Source organism: Telmatherina bonti, assembly GCF_933228915.1.
Source record: "Telmatherina bonti genome assembly, chromosome: 17".
In the NCBI taxonomy this organism is placed as follows: Eukaryota; Metazoa; Chordata; class Actinopteri; order Atheriniformes; family Telmatherinidae; genus Telmatherina; species Telmatherina bonti.
In genome coordinates, this window is record NC_136615.1 from 23671529 (window position 1) to 23687938 (window position 16410).

Consider the following 16410-nt stretch of genomic DNA (forward strand, 5'->3'; position numbering starts at 1 on the left):
TATATATATATATATATATATATATATATATATATATATATATATATATATATATATATATATATATATATATATATATATATATACACATACACACACACACGCACACATGTACATCTAAAAAAATTAAAATATTATGGACAAGTTTAATATTTTTTATCACTCATTTCAGAATGTGAAATCCAAATATTCATTATCTCTAAGCCACAATCCTCAAAATTTCAAGAAATAAATATTTGAAATGTTTCACTCTAATGAATCTATATAATATATGGGTATCACATTCTGAAATGAGTGACAAAATATTGAACTTTTCACAATATTCTAATTTTTTTAGATGTACCTGTATATGTGTATGTGTGTGTTTATGTATATATGCATTATATTATTTAGTTAAGAAACCACTTGTGGGCCCCCAAAGTGAACCAAGTTGACATTTACTTAAAGTAAAACACTATTCTTTCCAAGCAGCAGCATTTGAATGTGAATGCTAAAGCCTCTGGACAGGCAGGCTGAACCCAGTTGGACTGAGGTTTCATGTATTCTGATGTTGACTGAAGTGCACAGAATTGTTACGTGAGTTCACAAAGGTGCAGGGCTGCAAGTCTGAATAAAAGTGATGAATGTGACAGTTTCCCTAGCAACCAGTACACCGAAATATGAAACAGAGAGCAGTCCCCAAAGAAGTTAAAGTAACTTTTAATTGTTGGACATTTGAATTTTTCGGCCATTACAGTGAAAAGGAAAATGAGAATTTGCCATTATTAATGTGACATTATTTAAGCAATTATTCATAATATTATTGAATAATTTTAATGAATTGCATATATTAAATTTACCTATTTTTGAAAATGATGATAAATAGATATTCCCTTTCTTACTAATTTTTCTTGCCAACAAATCTAAGTTGTATCTTTTTGGTTACTTGTGGTCTGTCTTGTTAGACATGTACTCCATTTTTCCCACCCATCAGGTCTTTTAAAACTCCTGAGTGGCTCAGTTTCAGGTTTAAAAAGAAGCAGCACAGTCAAGGTCTTGTATTGCTCATTGGTGGCACATGTTAAGGGAAGATATTTTTATGTGGCATGTTTATGCAAGCCATTATATTTTCCTCAACTATTAAATTTAAATCACACTCCCACATCACCTTTTCTTTATAGCTAACCAAACCAAACATCAACTAAAGATGGAAATGAAGCATTGAATGAACGGGAAAGCAAACTGAATCTCTTGCTTGATGCTGAACCCTTTCAATTTAATTAATCCATTCTTGGTAAAGAAAGAGAAAGGGCAAGGGGCAAATGCATGTTCTGGGACATGACTCAATACATGTTCATTTGTGGCCATTGGAAAAACTTTCCTGTCACTGATATCCAATTAATGTTTGGAGAGAAATTGATTAAATACACTGTCTGCCTATGTGAACACTATATGTAAGCAATGCTGGGTTTTTATTAAATATTATTTAAATTACCAAGCATGTCAGTATCTGGAAATAATAAAGAAAATACTCCTTGAAGTTTTCCGAAGCTAGGAGAAAACTTCTAAATAACTTGTTCTAAAAAAAATTCTTAAAGAATCCAATTTGCAACAGAATTCAACAAAGAAAAGCTGTATTTGTTACACCCAAGAAGCTGGAGCTAGGCAATGGTTGGGAATTTGATTTCCAGTCTCATCTTTGGAGGGTTATATTCTAACAAACCCTCACGGTCTCTATAGAGCTTGTTGCAAAACTATTGTAGCTGCGAGGAGTGGATGACAGAAAGTGGGTTGTTTGTCATGGTAGCACCTTGATAAGCACCCAACACCTTCTGGTGGCACCTCAAGGGGCTGGTAAGATGAAGAAGGAGGCTCTCCAAGCTGGGATTGGACAAGGTATAATTGAACAGCAGAGAGGTATTGGCAGAGGGGCTACAGCTATTGAATTTGCCAATATGTGGTTATAAAAGGTTGATTTTGCTCCTGAGTACAGGAAATTTCTAATTCTGCCCTTGAAACTCTCAAATGTGTCCAACATTTTGTACAAGTTTGGGCTTTGTTATTTTCTAATCAAGTCTTCATTTCCACTTATTAGCAGATTTCTGGAGTGTTAAGAGGCTAAAGATATGCTTGTCAGGATCTATCCTCTTGAGTGATACGGTGTGGTGTGTGGGTGTGTGTATTTGTTCATGAGCAGATGGCTGTGTTTGTAAATGTGTGTGTGTGTGTGTACTGGGGCATACAGTATAATCCTTCCATAAATGTCTGTCACACTTTCCTCCAGTGCTTCAATAATAGCCTCTGCTTGTTACTTTCCGTATGTGACCCCCAAGTATGTCTCTTTGTATAAGTAAACTGTGTACTGGAAAAAGAAACAATGGACAAGACTGCTGGCAAGAAATGTCATAGTAATAGTAATAGTGGCATAATCCTTCATTATTCCTTCCTTCTATTGCTCTCATCAGCCTCTCAGGAGAAAAAGGATTGCTTTTGCCAAAACCTTTTTTTTTTATGTTGTGATGTTTTTTATGTATTTCAAGAATGCCACTGATGAATCAGTGATTGATAAATTCTAATTCAAGCTATGATATAGATGTTTAAAAAGGGGACTATATATATATATATATATATATATATATATATATATATATATATATATACTGGCTCTGGATGAACTGCGCTTGAACCGCGCTTGAACCACAAAATCAACATGGATATTACAATGCTTTTTTTTCCCCTTATGGCTTTTAAATAGGTTCAATTGATCAAACAACTCAATAAGGTGCAACACGGTGGGGCGGCTGTAGCTCAGGAGGAAGAGCAGTCGTCCTTCAACTGGAAAGTTGGGGGACTGACTGAAAAATGCCGAAGTGTCCTAGGGCAAGACACTGAACCCCAAGCTGCCCCCCGATGTGCCTATAGGGGTATGAGTGTGTTGAATCAGTGTGTGTGTGTGTGTGTGAATGTGACAAGTAGTGTAAAGTGCTTTGTGTGGTCTGCATGACTAGAAAAGCACTATAGAAGTACAAGTCCATTTACCATTTAACACACCACAATTAGCCACAACACTAAAAGCTGCAATGGCACTCACACCTTAGTGTTTGTTTGTTTGTTTTGAAATAAACTTCATGCATAGGGTCATGTTACTGGAAGTAGCCAATTTTCAGTCTTTATGTTTTGCCTCTTTCTTTAATTTTATATATTTATTTCATTTTCGCCTCTAACAGACTTGACTATTTGCATATACAAGTTGATTTGACATAATTTGATTCCATGGACTCTGCTGGGTAATATGAATAAATCCAGTACATGTGTACTTTTACCTAATTTTTGCTGGTGCCACATGACACCAGAAGGAACAAAGATTAGAATTTATGTTTACACATGCACATTGCAAATCAGACTCCCAAATGTGAATTTCAATTGTTTTGTTTTGCTCAGTGCATACATTCTGAAACCATGGTGAGTACATGCAAAAACAGAATTAGCATGGTTATCTGAAAGACACATGAAAGAGAAGCTATTTTGAAGTCTGTGTCAAGTGCGGATTTTTTTTAATACATTTTCCAATTAAACTCGTTTATATGTTTTCCTGCTCTGAACCCTGTAAACAGCTCCAGATTATTAGGTATAAATCCGTATCACTGAAAAACTAAATAGAGAGTCTAAAGTAGTCATCGGTTCCATTGGTTTAAAACAATAACTTAAGCAGTTGTACATAAAACAGATCAACAGTACAGGGTGAAACAAATCAGAGCAGGGCCCAATATTTGTATTCCTGTGTTTGTCTCTTTAGTTCATATCTTGTTTGAAAATCCTCAGAAAGCTTAAGATTTTAAATTGTGTTTTTCTTCAGACTCGCCGAAACATTTCTCTGGAGTGTCAAAGCGATAGCTCTGCTTTGCCCATTTAAGAAGCGAGAGGTTCTTTAAACGCCTTCCTTTATAAGAACTGCGTATTTGGATGAATAAAATGCAAATGAGTATTTTTCGTCTCTATTTTCACTTACTCTCCTTTCTGCCTCTACCATCTATCAAAGGAACGTGATGTGAAGAAGTACAAACACAGGTTCAATATGACTTGTGAGGCGAGAGTTTGAGTGTGCACAGACCTTTCAGGGAAATTATCCATTCGCGCCCCAACATTTTCAGCTGGATTGTTTTACGGAGATTTAGTGAAATGGCACTTCATCCATCTCTGTCCTTCTCTACCTGAAATGAATTCTTTATGTCCATTTTGTTTGTCTGCTTCTTACTCCGCCATTTCACTTTGTGCTAAATAAATAAATAAAATACTGGATTGCAGGTTAAAGCACAAAAACAGATGTTAAAAAAGGTAAGAGAAAACTGCACAGACAAATGTACAGTTTGTGGTCGAGGATTACGTTTTTTGTTTTTTTTTTATCCTGCATAACTTTACTTTGTCCACTATTTTAATTTAAATGCTTAAGTCTGTAAATTCCCAAGATTGCTTAGTACTAACTCATTCATATTTAACAAGATAAGCATCATTTTGTATGCAAGCATATTTGCATTTGTGTCTCATGGTTTTGAGATTTGGTTAAAAACTTCTTATTATATGTGATAATATTTAGTACTTACACATAAATTTAGCCTTAAGCACTGCTTAGGCTTCACACCTGTGCTATAAAGATTGATTCTCTCTTTTTTGCATATCTGTGTTCCTGTTTTCTTATTTCTATTTCTCATTCTATATGTGTGTGTGGGAGTATGTACACCAGTCAAACATTTGGACACGCTTACCCAATAAATCCAATAGGAAAGTGTGTCCAAACGTTTGACTGGTGCTGTATGTAAAATCAAAATTAGCTCAATAGTTCCCTTAGTTATACAAATATCTTTCTGTGTGTTTCTTTCCAGCCAAGTTACCATCCACAATTATCCAAGACAGACACCAGTAAATCCACATGGATGTTTAATATTCCTCTGGAAGCCCTGTGATTGGAGTGATTGGAGGCCAGAAGACAATGAAACCGTGATATGGTTTCAAAGGGAGGAAAATTCAGTTTTCATAAGCATCACATAACAAAAGTGAACAATAGAAATTACAGTAATGAATACTGGTAAAACTTCAGATTTGTCACACTTACAGGGTGAAAATAGAATATTTTTTTCTTCAGAGATGCTCAGACTCCTTACACAAGACTGCCATCTAGAGGTCAAAACCTACCATGAACGCAGTGTTTTTTAATTCTGGTCCTCAGGACCCATGTCCAGCATGTTTTGTAGGTAACCCTACCTTAACACGCCCAGATGAAATAAGGGGCTTGTTCAGAGAAGTTCAGCAATCTGAGTTGGGCATTTTGGAGGAGAAACATTTTCTAAAACATGCATGATAGGGGTTCCGAGGACTGAAATTGAGAAACACTGCCCCAAAGACACTATATCTTTCACTATTTTTTTCCTTTTTATAACTGTTCATTTCAATCATTTTTACAAAGATTTGGTGTCAGTTTATCGTTGGAAAAAAATGACTGTACACAGCTGTATGTCATTTTAAAAGAACATTAATTTCTTGGTTTTTTGTTGTTTGTTTTTGTTCTTTTTTAAGAATTGTTTACAAGAAAAATGCTTAATTTTCTTCTCTATTTCTATATCCCACTCCTCACTGGCTTTCTGGCCCTGCCATACGTGTGATCAGGGTTACTTCTGGCAGTCGATGAGGTTTCAACTGCTGCAAAACTACCTTGTCAATGTCTGTTTATAATGATTGGCATTCGAGCCTTGGGCCAAATGTCATGGACTTCTGTAACTTTTTGCCACAACTAAAAGATGTTAAAAGACTGTGCTCACAGGTAACAGCTCCTTCTGGGGTATGGAAAAAAGGTTCAGTCATGATTTATGACTGAACACATATTTCAGTAGCTGTCTTCGTTGACATGCAGTGGCACTTAAAATTTGTCAATTATCCAGTAAGACAGCACTGTATTGTAACCTGAGAGTTCCTTTAAAAAAAACAAGATTAAAGGCCCGTTTGTCCTGTGATGGTTCATCAGCCATAGCTTCAGGTCTCAAGGCGGTTTGTCACATTGCAAATTTTGGGGTTAAATCTAGCTATGGATAATCCTTTCTGAGTGTCATTAGTGTAAAAAAATAGCCCATTTCTAGACTTTTATATGACAACAATATATCAACTACTTAAAATAAAAAGTACAAATAAAAAAATTATTTTCAAAACCAGGTTTGGCAAAAAGTCCATTCTAGGTCTCTTGATGCAGATTTGTTCAGATCACTTTCTGTAAACCAGGTAAGGGTGTCTCCAGCTGGTTTACATAAAGTAAAGCACTATCTATCTATCTATCTATCTATCCATCTAATTTGGCAAATACAAAGCACATGATAGATAGTATTTGGTACTTCTTAGAAATAAGTATTTGGTCAACAAAATTTTATCTCAATACTTTCTTATATATTCTTTGTTGGGAATGACAGAGGTCAAATGTTTTCTCTAAGACTCCACAAGGTTTTCACACACTGTTACTGGTGTTTTGGCCCATTCCTACATGCAGATTTCCTCGACAGCAGTGATGTTTTGGGGCTGTCGCTAAGCAGCACAGACTTTCAACTCCTTTCAAAGATTTTCTATGGGGTTGAGATCTGGAGACTGGCTAGGCCACTAGAGGGACCTTGAAGTCCTTCTTACAAAGCCACTCCTTCGTTGCCTAGGTGGTATTTGGGATTGTTGTCATGCTGAAAGACCCAGTCACATTTCGTCTTCAATGCTCTTACTGATGGAAGGAAGTTTTGATTCAAAATCTTTTGAACAGATCAGTCATTCTGGTCCCTTTGCAGAAAAACAGCCCATAAGCATAATGTTTCAACCCCCGTGCTTCACACTAGGTATGGTGTTCTTTGGATGCAACTCAGCATTAGTTCTCCTCCAAACAAGTTGTATTAGTTCTCTTTTGGTTTCATCTGACCATATGACATACTTCCAATCCTCTTCTGGATCACCCAAATGCTCTAACAAACTTTACACGGGCATGGACGTGCTGGCTTAAGCAGGGGGGATACATCTGGCACTGCAGGATTTAAGCCTCTGGTGGCAAAGTGTGTTACTTTGGTCCCAGTTCTTTGCAGGTCATTCACTAGATTAGATTACTGATTAAATCAACATTTGTACTTTTGTTCTGACTTTGAGTTGTATTTCATGTTTGCAGTTATTCATGTAGAAATATGTCAGTATGATAATTACTACTACAAAGTGCGCTTACCATTGAAACAAGACGGTCTACCTGGTGTACAAGAATTGGTTTATAAATTATGTAAACACAGTGAATAATCTACTAAATGTAAATGGAGAATTTGACTCCTGTGAGGTGTTCATAGAAGAATACAATGTTGATACATCACAAAGAGTTTCACATGGTAATTGAGTCTATTCCTGCTAGTATTGTTATTTTGGTGCAGAACATCCAGGTAGATGCTTTTCTGTCTGTAACAACCAGCTCCCCAACTATTTCTGGCATCCCAGTTACAGATAATAGATGTAACAAAAACAATGCTTTTATTATAACCTACTTAATCCTGTCACAACTCCAACATGTAAACACCAATGGACACTACTAGGCAAAAAACTCTGGTACTTGATTTTCCTTCTGCCTCATCAATATATAATTGCAAACAAAATCCACTGTGTGCTGTTCAAAATGTGCATCGGTACTACCCTTCAAAAGCAAATATGTCCACTTTCTTACCAACGGTATGTAACACTTGTGCATTCTGTGGGTATGAGGGAGAAACCATTGAGCTTGTTTTTGTTTGTTTGCCTTTGGTTCCACCTACAAATATACATCTCTCAAAAGTTAAAATATTTTTATCTGAGCAAACTGGAAATACTTCTTATATTCACTAACTAAAATATATCAACCAATGAAAAATATATAATTCATTTAATAATTATTTTAGCAATAAACTACTTGGAATAAATGATTTGGCATAAAAATGTACCCTCATTTTACAACTTTAAATAACAGACTTTAGCGTGTTTGGAACTGCATGGAGAATTTACAAGAGAAAACTAGTAAATTAACAGAAACAAATTATGGAAACAGTTTAATGTGTATGTAAAAGGGTATTCTATTTTAGTTATTTTGTTTTATGTGTTCTATTTATCTAATATATATATTTTTTGTCCTTCTGTTTTTGTTCATGCTCCATTGTTAACTTTTGACCTGAACAGTTTTGATACAAAACATTATTTTCAGATTTTGTACAACTGTATCTTAGGGCTGGGCGATATATCGAGTATACTCGAGATATCGTGGCTAGTCCTCTGTGCGATATAGAAAATGCCTATATTCGTCATATTCGAGTATCCTGTTGTCACACGGTTGTTTTTAGCTGTGGGCGGGGTTTTCTCCCTCCTCCTCGACTCTCCACCGCTTTGCACAGAGAGTTAAAGCAAGCGCACCTGGTGAGCTACGTGCTACGTCATGAGAGGCAGCGTGTAGCCACTGTTGCCCACTTGGTGACTTACTCGCTAAATCTGGCAACTTTTTTTGTAAAAAGCGACAAGCGACAAATCTAGCGACTTTTACAGGAGTTATTGGAGACTTTCCTGGTGTTTTGGCGACTGACTTTGAAGCGCATATTGTAAAGTTATTGTCAGAACGAGTGTCTCTCCCCGTTCTAAAGCACTCAGTCGGCTCCGGCTGCAGCTGCAGCCAGTCAGAGGAGCATACTGGCTGGCTGCACGACTCCACCTACAGTCACAATGAACAGCCAAATCCGCCACTGATTCCGCTCTGGATTACAGAGTGGGACGTAAATTTCAAAGTTTTTCACGTAAATATCGAGATATATATCGTATATCGTGACATGCCATAAAAATATCGGGATATTACTAAAAGGTGATATCGCCCAGCCCTACTGTATCTCTATATTGACAAATGTTAAAAAAAAATAATCAACCATAGTTAAGAGAAAGCCAGCAACTCTGCCCAGTTACAACAACTGGCAAAATATTGAAAGCAGTTTGTGTTGCATTAAACTTGACCAGATAAAAATAGATTAATCCAAATGCATTAACAAAACAATGGTATGTAATTAATTTATACATTTATTTATAACTTATCTTATTACAAAATATATTTCAGTAGTGATGAGGATGTAGGCAGCAAAGTTAAAAGCCGCATCAATGGACGTGCTAGCACAGAGAAGCACAAGAGCAACAATCAGTATGCAGTGACCTCTTCACTTTTTTCTTTTTTCTGTGAAGCCACATCTCCCCAGGATGACAAAATAGCTGCTGCAGAATTTTATAAAGTTTATCATGCCGTCAAGCATCACCAGCCACACAGGAGTGTAGATTGTGGAATAAAAGTTCACGGAGATCTAACATGACTCATTAATTGCTTAAGAGGTAGCCTGCAGTAAAACTAAAGCCAAAGCTTTATGTGAAAATGTCCTAGCACCATATTCCATATAGGTGCAATTAGACTACATAAAAGAAACGAACCACATTATTCGCTGGTGACTGATTTGTCAAACAAAGGTACAACCAAGTGTTTCCTCATAGTATTAAGACATTTTCACTTTGAGGAGGGCATGCAGCATGCTTTGCTTGATTTTTACAGTGACAGTAACAAGACTTCTGAAGCTATAACATATCAGCTACTGGTAAACTCGAGATGTCTGGTCTGGATTTGCAAAAAATGTCAGCATATACAGCAGACAATGCAAGTTTTATTATGTTACTATGGAAAGCACAACAGTGTTTGTCAGAAGCTAAAACTAGCTCAAAATAACATGCTTGTTGCAAAATGCTTAAGTAAGCAAGTAAATGTTTATTTATATAGTGCCTATCAAGATAAAAATCACAAAGAGCTTCACAACAAAACACAAAAACTTTAAAACAACACAAAACATTGAGAAAAAAAACATAGAAACAAATAAAACGCATATTAGCACACATTTTTCCCCAATGTGACAAGATGTGCATCTGGCAACTTGGATCTGGACATTGAAAATGTTGTGTTAAAGGTGTATAGCCATTTTAGCATCTCAGACAATAGAACAGCACAGCTGGGCGAGTTTGTGGAGGTGGATGGGTGCGGCACATCATAAAAAGGTGCCTGTTTCTGCTGCCATCTATCAACCGAACGCTGAAGTGTTGGAAGACCCTGACCAGTTATTTTCAGAGCCTGGGTGATGAAGAATGTCCACAGATTTTGTAGATGTGCTTTGCAGAAGACAATAGTGAAGTGTCTGGCGTGTACTTTTTCTCAGTCACATTTTGAAGGTGTTCTCAGACTGCATTGATGTACTTGAAGCCAAATCCTTTGACATAACCTTGACGTTTAAAGTGATGACTGAAATTAAAGGGAAACTTCAGAGGCGACTGAAAAATAATTAGTCTTAAGGTTGTTTTTTTTGTACAGGAGTTTTTTGTCTGTTTGACTTAATACACCACAGGAAACTATTTTAAGCACTTCGAAAAGTGATTTTTGCATTCAATATCCCCTGTAAGAGTTTATTAAAATGTATGGTATGTGATTAAAGAAGAAAAAAAACAGTAAAAAAGCTGTTAGAAATTTATTTTTTTTTGTTTCCATGAACACCATTGTACAGAAAACCAATGGTTTACAGACAAACAAAAATGTAGCAATAAAAAGGTGAAAAGTGAAGTGTAAATAGAATTATTCTATAACAATTACATAGAAAGCTGGAATAAGTAACTAACTTAAAACATATATTCTAATTGTATTTCAAGAAATTGTTTTAATTTATTCACAACTATCAATTCTCTTAGCCTTTTTCTTTGCTGCACTACTTTCATTACCTGTATGTGTATGTTGGAATTTTTTGTCCAATCAGATTTCAGCCTCTGCGTTGCCGTGTCAATCTAATTTGCCCAGGACCTTCAGAATTCGCATTGCTGGCCAATATAATCTGAACTATTAGCAATGGGTCTTTTTATTTAACCAATCAGATTTCAGATTTTGCCTCACAGGGCCACTAGCAGGCCTACAATAACATCAGTACTTTCTGTCCTCTGATTCCTAGGTTAGAGCAAAGCTTTTATGGTCAAGTTTGACTAGCAGAACATGTCTTGCAGAGATCTGCAAGTATAAGTACATTTAGTTAAACGTTTTAGCAGCCACAATGGCTGATGGAGGAGGAGAAATTGACTTGGTCTCGAACATATTAAAAAATCCATTCTCAAGGCGGACTTTTTCAGAAATGGTAGACATCATGAGGAGAGGTTGACCAACCCCGACGCTAGCCAACTTATCTCAGCCTGGGAAAGGCTTTGTTCACCACTTTCAGAGAAGTGCCAACGATCAGCACCACTGGCTCACAGCCTCTGAGGAGCTTTGCAAATTATACTGCTGGGAATGCTTGTTATTTGCAAGTGATCGACTTGCTGTTTGGAGTCAAAGAGGGTTTGCAAACTTGAGCTGTCTGACCAAGGCAGCAGGGCGACACCAAGCCACGGCAGGGCATTTGCAGGTTGCAGTGCATTTGAGAGAATTTGGGGAAGCCAGAGTTGATCTCCAACTGAAAGTGCGCAAAGAAACAGAGCTCCACAACGAAAAGGTAAAGAAAAATAGGGAAATATTGAAAAGAATGATAGACTGTGTCATATTTCTGTGTAAACAAGAACTTTCATTCAGGGGACACAATGAAAGTGTTGGATCCACAAATAAAGGAAGCTATGCTATATGGAGTTTCTTTATTTTCTAGTTGTAGAAAATGCAGACTTGCATTATCATCTGTCCACGAACAAAGTGTTTTGTGGGACATCAGGGAGAATACAAAATGATCTGATCCATGCTATTGGTGATGTGGTGACAGAGGAGATAAAAAATGAGGTACACAAGGCTCCCTTTGTCGCTGTTATGGTGGATGAGACAACAGACATGAGTAATGCTGCATAGCTTGCCCTGGTCCTGGGCTATGTGATGGAGGCAGGTGTCAAGTAGCGGTTTGTCACATCTGAAGATGTTACAAGTGGCAGAAGAGCTGATGATATTGCAGCACTTATCCATTTCAAGAAGGAATATGAATGTCTGGATAAAGTTGCGGCGCAGTGTTTTCATGGTGCAGCTGATGTCATCAGGACTAAATGGAGTGCAGGCCAAAACTAAAGAGAGGGCACCTATAGCCTTATTCATTCTTTTTTCTCCCCCCCCCCCATTCTAGATTGCGCCGTCTGTTGGCAGCAGATTGTAATAGCTCTGACTTGCTATCTTGATGTTTTTTTTTAAAGAACAAAGTCTACTGCATAGATATTACCTCAAATTAGGTATTTTTTTTCTAAGGATGTTTTGCCGGTTCGGAGGGTGTGTTGCAAGGAGGATTTTTTTTTGCATATTTTTGCTGTTTCAAGGCTTGTTATGATAAGTCTCCATGGCAACGAAAGACTTGTTTACAATCGGGATCAACTGATTAACCTCTCCCAAATCAGGATTATCAGCGAAACAAAACATCAAATCCCGCTGGAGTTGAAAAGAAAAAGAGGATGCAGAGTGGGATTCAGAGAGCGGAAAAAGCGATGGAGATTTAAACCATTTCTCCCGACCGTCGTCATGGGTAATGTGAGATCGCTAGCTAACAAAACGGACGAGTTTGAGATGCTAACAAGGTCTCAGAAAGAATACAGAGAGTGCAGTATTATGTGCTTCACCAAGACATGGCTGCATGAACACATCCCTGACTGTAATGTTTCTCTACCAGGCTTTAAAACGGTCCGTGCAGACCGCAGTAGACAACACAGCAGAAAGCTAAAGGGTGGTGACATTGCAGTGCTGGTTAGTGTCATCCTGGACATGTTACTGTCAAGGACAAGGGACATCGAACTGTTAGCTGTGAGCTTTCGCCCACATTATTTACCTAGAGAGTTTACCTGTGTTATTCTGGTAGCGGTTTATATAATACCTGGTATCGCACCAGACACAGCCTGTGACGACATCAGCTACGTCGTTGCCTGGCTGCAAACACAGTGTCCAAACTCATTTATGGCGATCTCCGGAGACTTCAACAACATCTCCCTCTCTGCAACTCTTCCAACATTCCAGCAGTTTGTCAGCTGCTCCACCAGAGAAAATAAGATGTTGGACTTATTTTATGCAAATATAAATAATGGATACAGCTGTACTGCCCAGCCTCCTTTAGGAAGATCTGACCATAATCTGGTTCTTCTCACCTCCACCTACAAGCCCATCGTTCAGCAGCAACCAGTCATCACAAAGACGATCAAAATCTGGTCTGTTGAAGCTGAAGATTTTCAAGAAATTTTCAGGAGTTGTTGGAAATATGAAAAGGAAGAAAGGATTTAATTTTGGTGGTAATCTGGATCATTGTTTCAATTCAGGAATTTTTCAAAGGATTCTGGCCCTTGTTTACCTTACAAAACAGGCTTTTTCAAGATGTAAATAATCATTTCAATGCAATTCTACAAAAATTAAGATGTTGAAATGTTTTATTTTGTTTTCCTTTTGAGGCATATTCTCTATAGCTTGGATATGACACTATAGCTAAGTTTGAATGTTTCAAAATAAATTAGTAGTAAGCTGTTAAGCTCAAATTTATTACTTAACTGGTTCAAGAGTCATTATTTTAACTTAATAAAGGACATTATGTTGTGAATGACTGGGAATCAGGGTGACATTCTTATGATACAAATGAAGACAGTGCGGTAAAACATACTGGAGCCTGTAAAAAGAGCTGCGTCAGCTGGAAGCACAGATGGTGGGCATCACAGAAATAATCGTGACTAATTGAAAAAAATATTTATATATCAGTCGACAATTAAAATAATCGTTAGTTGCAGCCCTCGACCATCAGCAGTTTCAGACATCAGAAAAAGTTCCCACATACAGCCTTCTCCAGCTTGACACAGAGCCATGGAACACTATCGATCTGTCTTGTTTAAAAACAGAACTGACTGTGATGTATGCTATGACAGATTTTGAAGGGAAATTTCCTTCTGATCTCACCAATTTCCTCCACCACAAAAATTCTGAGTGAGAGCATGCCACAACTGTACAGATTAACATGTCTGACTATGACTATCCCTATATCCACTGCAAGTGCCGAGCAGATATTTTCAGCCCTCAAGAGATTAAAAACGTATGCCAGGAATACGACAGGACAGAGTCGACTCGTAGCCTTGGCCTCCATGTCTACAGAAAAGGATTTACTGATGGAGATGAAACGCAGAGAATATCTCTATGACAGACATTGAAGTCTTCCTGTGCAAAGAAAGAAAAATGGATTTTGTTTGTAAATAGTCATCTCTGGTGAGTTTGATATCTTTGATTAATGAAGAAAAAAATGTTTTGACATGCTATAGGATCAATATTGACTCTGAACCACTGCAGATTATGCGCAATTGCGGTTGTACCATAGACTGTATATAAAGAGATGGACAGAGACTCTGTGACATCACTCATAGGTTTCTGAAGAGCTGAATTGAAGCTCAGTGGGCGGTTCCTACCGTCGCCATCTTGGCAGCGTAATGCCAATTACGTAATTTCTCGCCCAGAAAATATAAATATGGGCAAAGAGGTGGAGCTGAGAGGGGAGCCGTGAGCGTCATGGTGGATGATTGACATCGAGCAAACTCCGACCTTTCTGTAGGTGAAAGCTAACCGAGCTGACCCTGAGATAACGGGAGCTAACCAGCTAACGGAGGTAAGTGGGCTAAAGCTAAGTCACATTGTTAACCGCAGTTGTTCTACATTCTTCTTACTTGAAGCCGGAGATTGGTTCCTGTCAATCAAAGGGACACGCCCCTAAATTTGCAGAACTTCGAGATTAAATTACTTTAAAACGGGCGAGTTAGAAAAAAATTCACTCCCCCCACAGTTGTCATGTAGGTAAACCTGACCTACAAACCGAAAATGGATAATTGAACCAGGCTGTAAACATGTTTATTTCTGCCGTGAAGTTGGTCTTTTTAACATGGGAGTCTATGGGGATCTGCTCTGTTTTGCAGCCCCTAGTGGATGAAGGGGGAACTGCAGTTTTACGCACTTCCGCATAGGCTTCACTTTTAACCGCCGGAGGTTGCTGCTTGGGTTGTACTATAGGGGTTTGGGTTTCTTGCTGTGATGCTAACGGTATTAACCTCATTATTACACAAATTGACTCACTGTATTGCAACAGCTTCGGTATGTAGCGTTTTTAGTATTAATGGTATTTTGTATTAATAGTTTTTTAAGTCGGGTAAGTCCCCACTTAAGGCCCATGTATCAGATGCACGGCCCGCCACTGAGATTCACAGAGAGATAAACCTTTGTTCAAATCTGTCTTGACTAAGGCTATATCAATCAAGGCTGAATGGAATGTCTTAGAGCTCAGTTAGGAGATAGTGATAACTGGACTTCTTTGGCTGGATTTCTTTCTCAAGAAACTATCACAGACAACCCTGATGAAGTTCTAACCAGCGCGAAACTACAAGGTACACAACACATTTTACAGATTTGCAGGAGAATCCTGTATCTGTGAAGTTTCTATTTTGACATGCATGTGTCCTTTTAACATATTACGCTGACTAAATAGTTTGCCAGAAACCTCAACAGGGAAATGGTTTGTCTCCTGTGTTGATTCTCATGTGTTGGTTTAGGCTCTTATTGTAACTAAATGTTTGTCCACATTCACCACAGCTGAATGGTTTGACTCCTGTGTGGATTTTCATGTGTCGGTTTAAGTGTGCCTTCTGACTAAATCTTTGTCGACATTCATCACAGCCGAATGGTTTGTCGCCGGTGTGGATTCTCATGTGTTGGTTTAAGTGTGCCTTTTGACTAAATCTTTGTCCACATTCATCACAGCTGAATGGTTTGTCTCCTGTGTGGATTCTCATGTGATGGTTTAATTGTGCCTTTTGACGAAATCTTTGTCCACATTCATCACAGCTGAATGGTTTTTCTCCTGTGTGGATTCTCATGTGTTGGTTTAAGCTAGTCTTTTGGCTAAATCTTTGTCCACATTCACCACAGCTAAATGGTTTGTCTCCTGTGTGGACTCTCATGTGATGGTTTAATTGTGCCTTTTGACTAAATCTTTGTCCACATTCACCACAGCTGAATGGTTTGTCTCCTGTGTGGATTCTCATGTGCTGGTTTAAGCTTGTCTTTTGACTAAATCTTTGTCCACATTCATCACAGCTGAATGGTTTGTCTCCTGTGTGGATTCTCATGTGTTGGTTTAAGCTAGTCTTTTGACTAAATCTTTGTCCACATTCATCACAGCTGAATGGTTTGTCTCCGGTGTGGATTCTCATGTGTTGGTTTATCTGTGCCTTTTGACTAAATCTTTGTCCACATTCATCACAGCTGAATGGTTTGTCTCCGGTGTGGATTCTCATGTGTTGGTTTATCTGTGCCTTTTGACTAAATCTTTGTCCACATTCATCACAGCTGAATGGTTTGTCTCCGGTGTGGATTCTCATGTGTTGGTT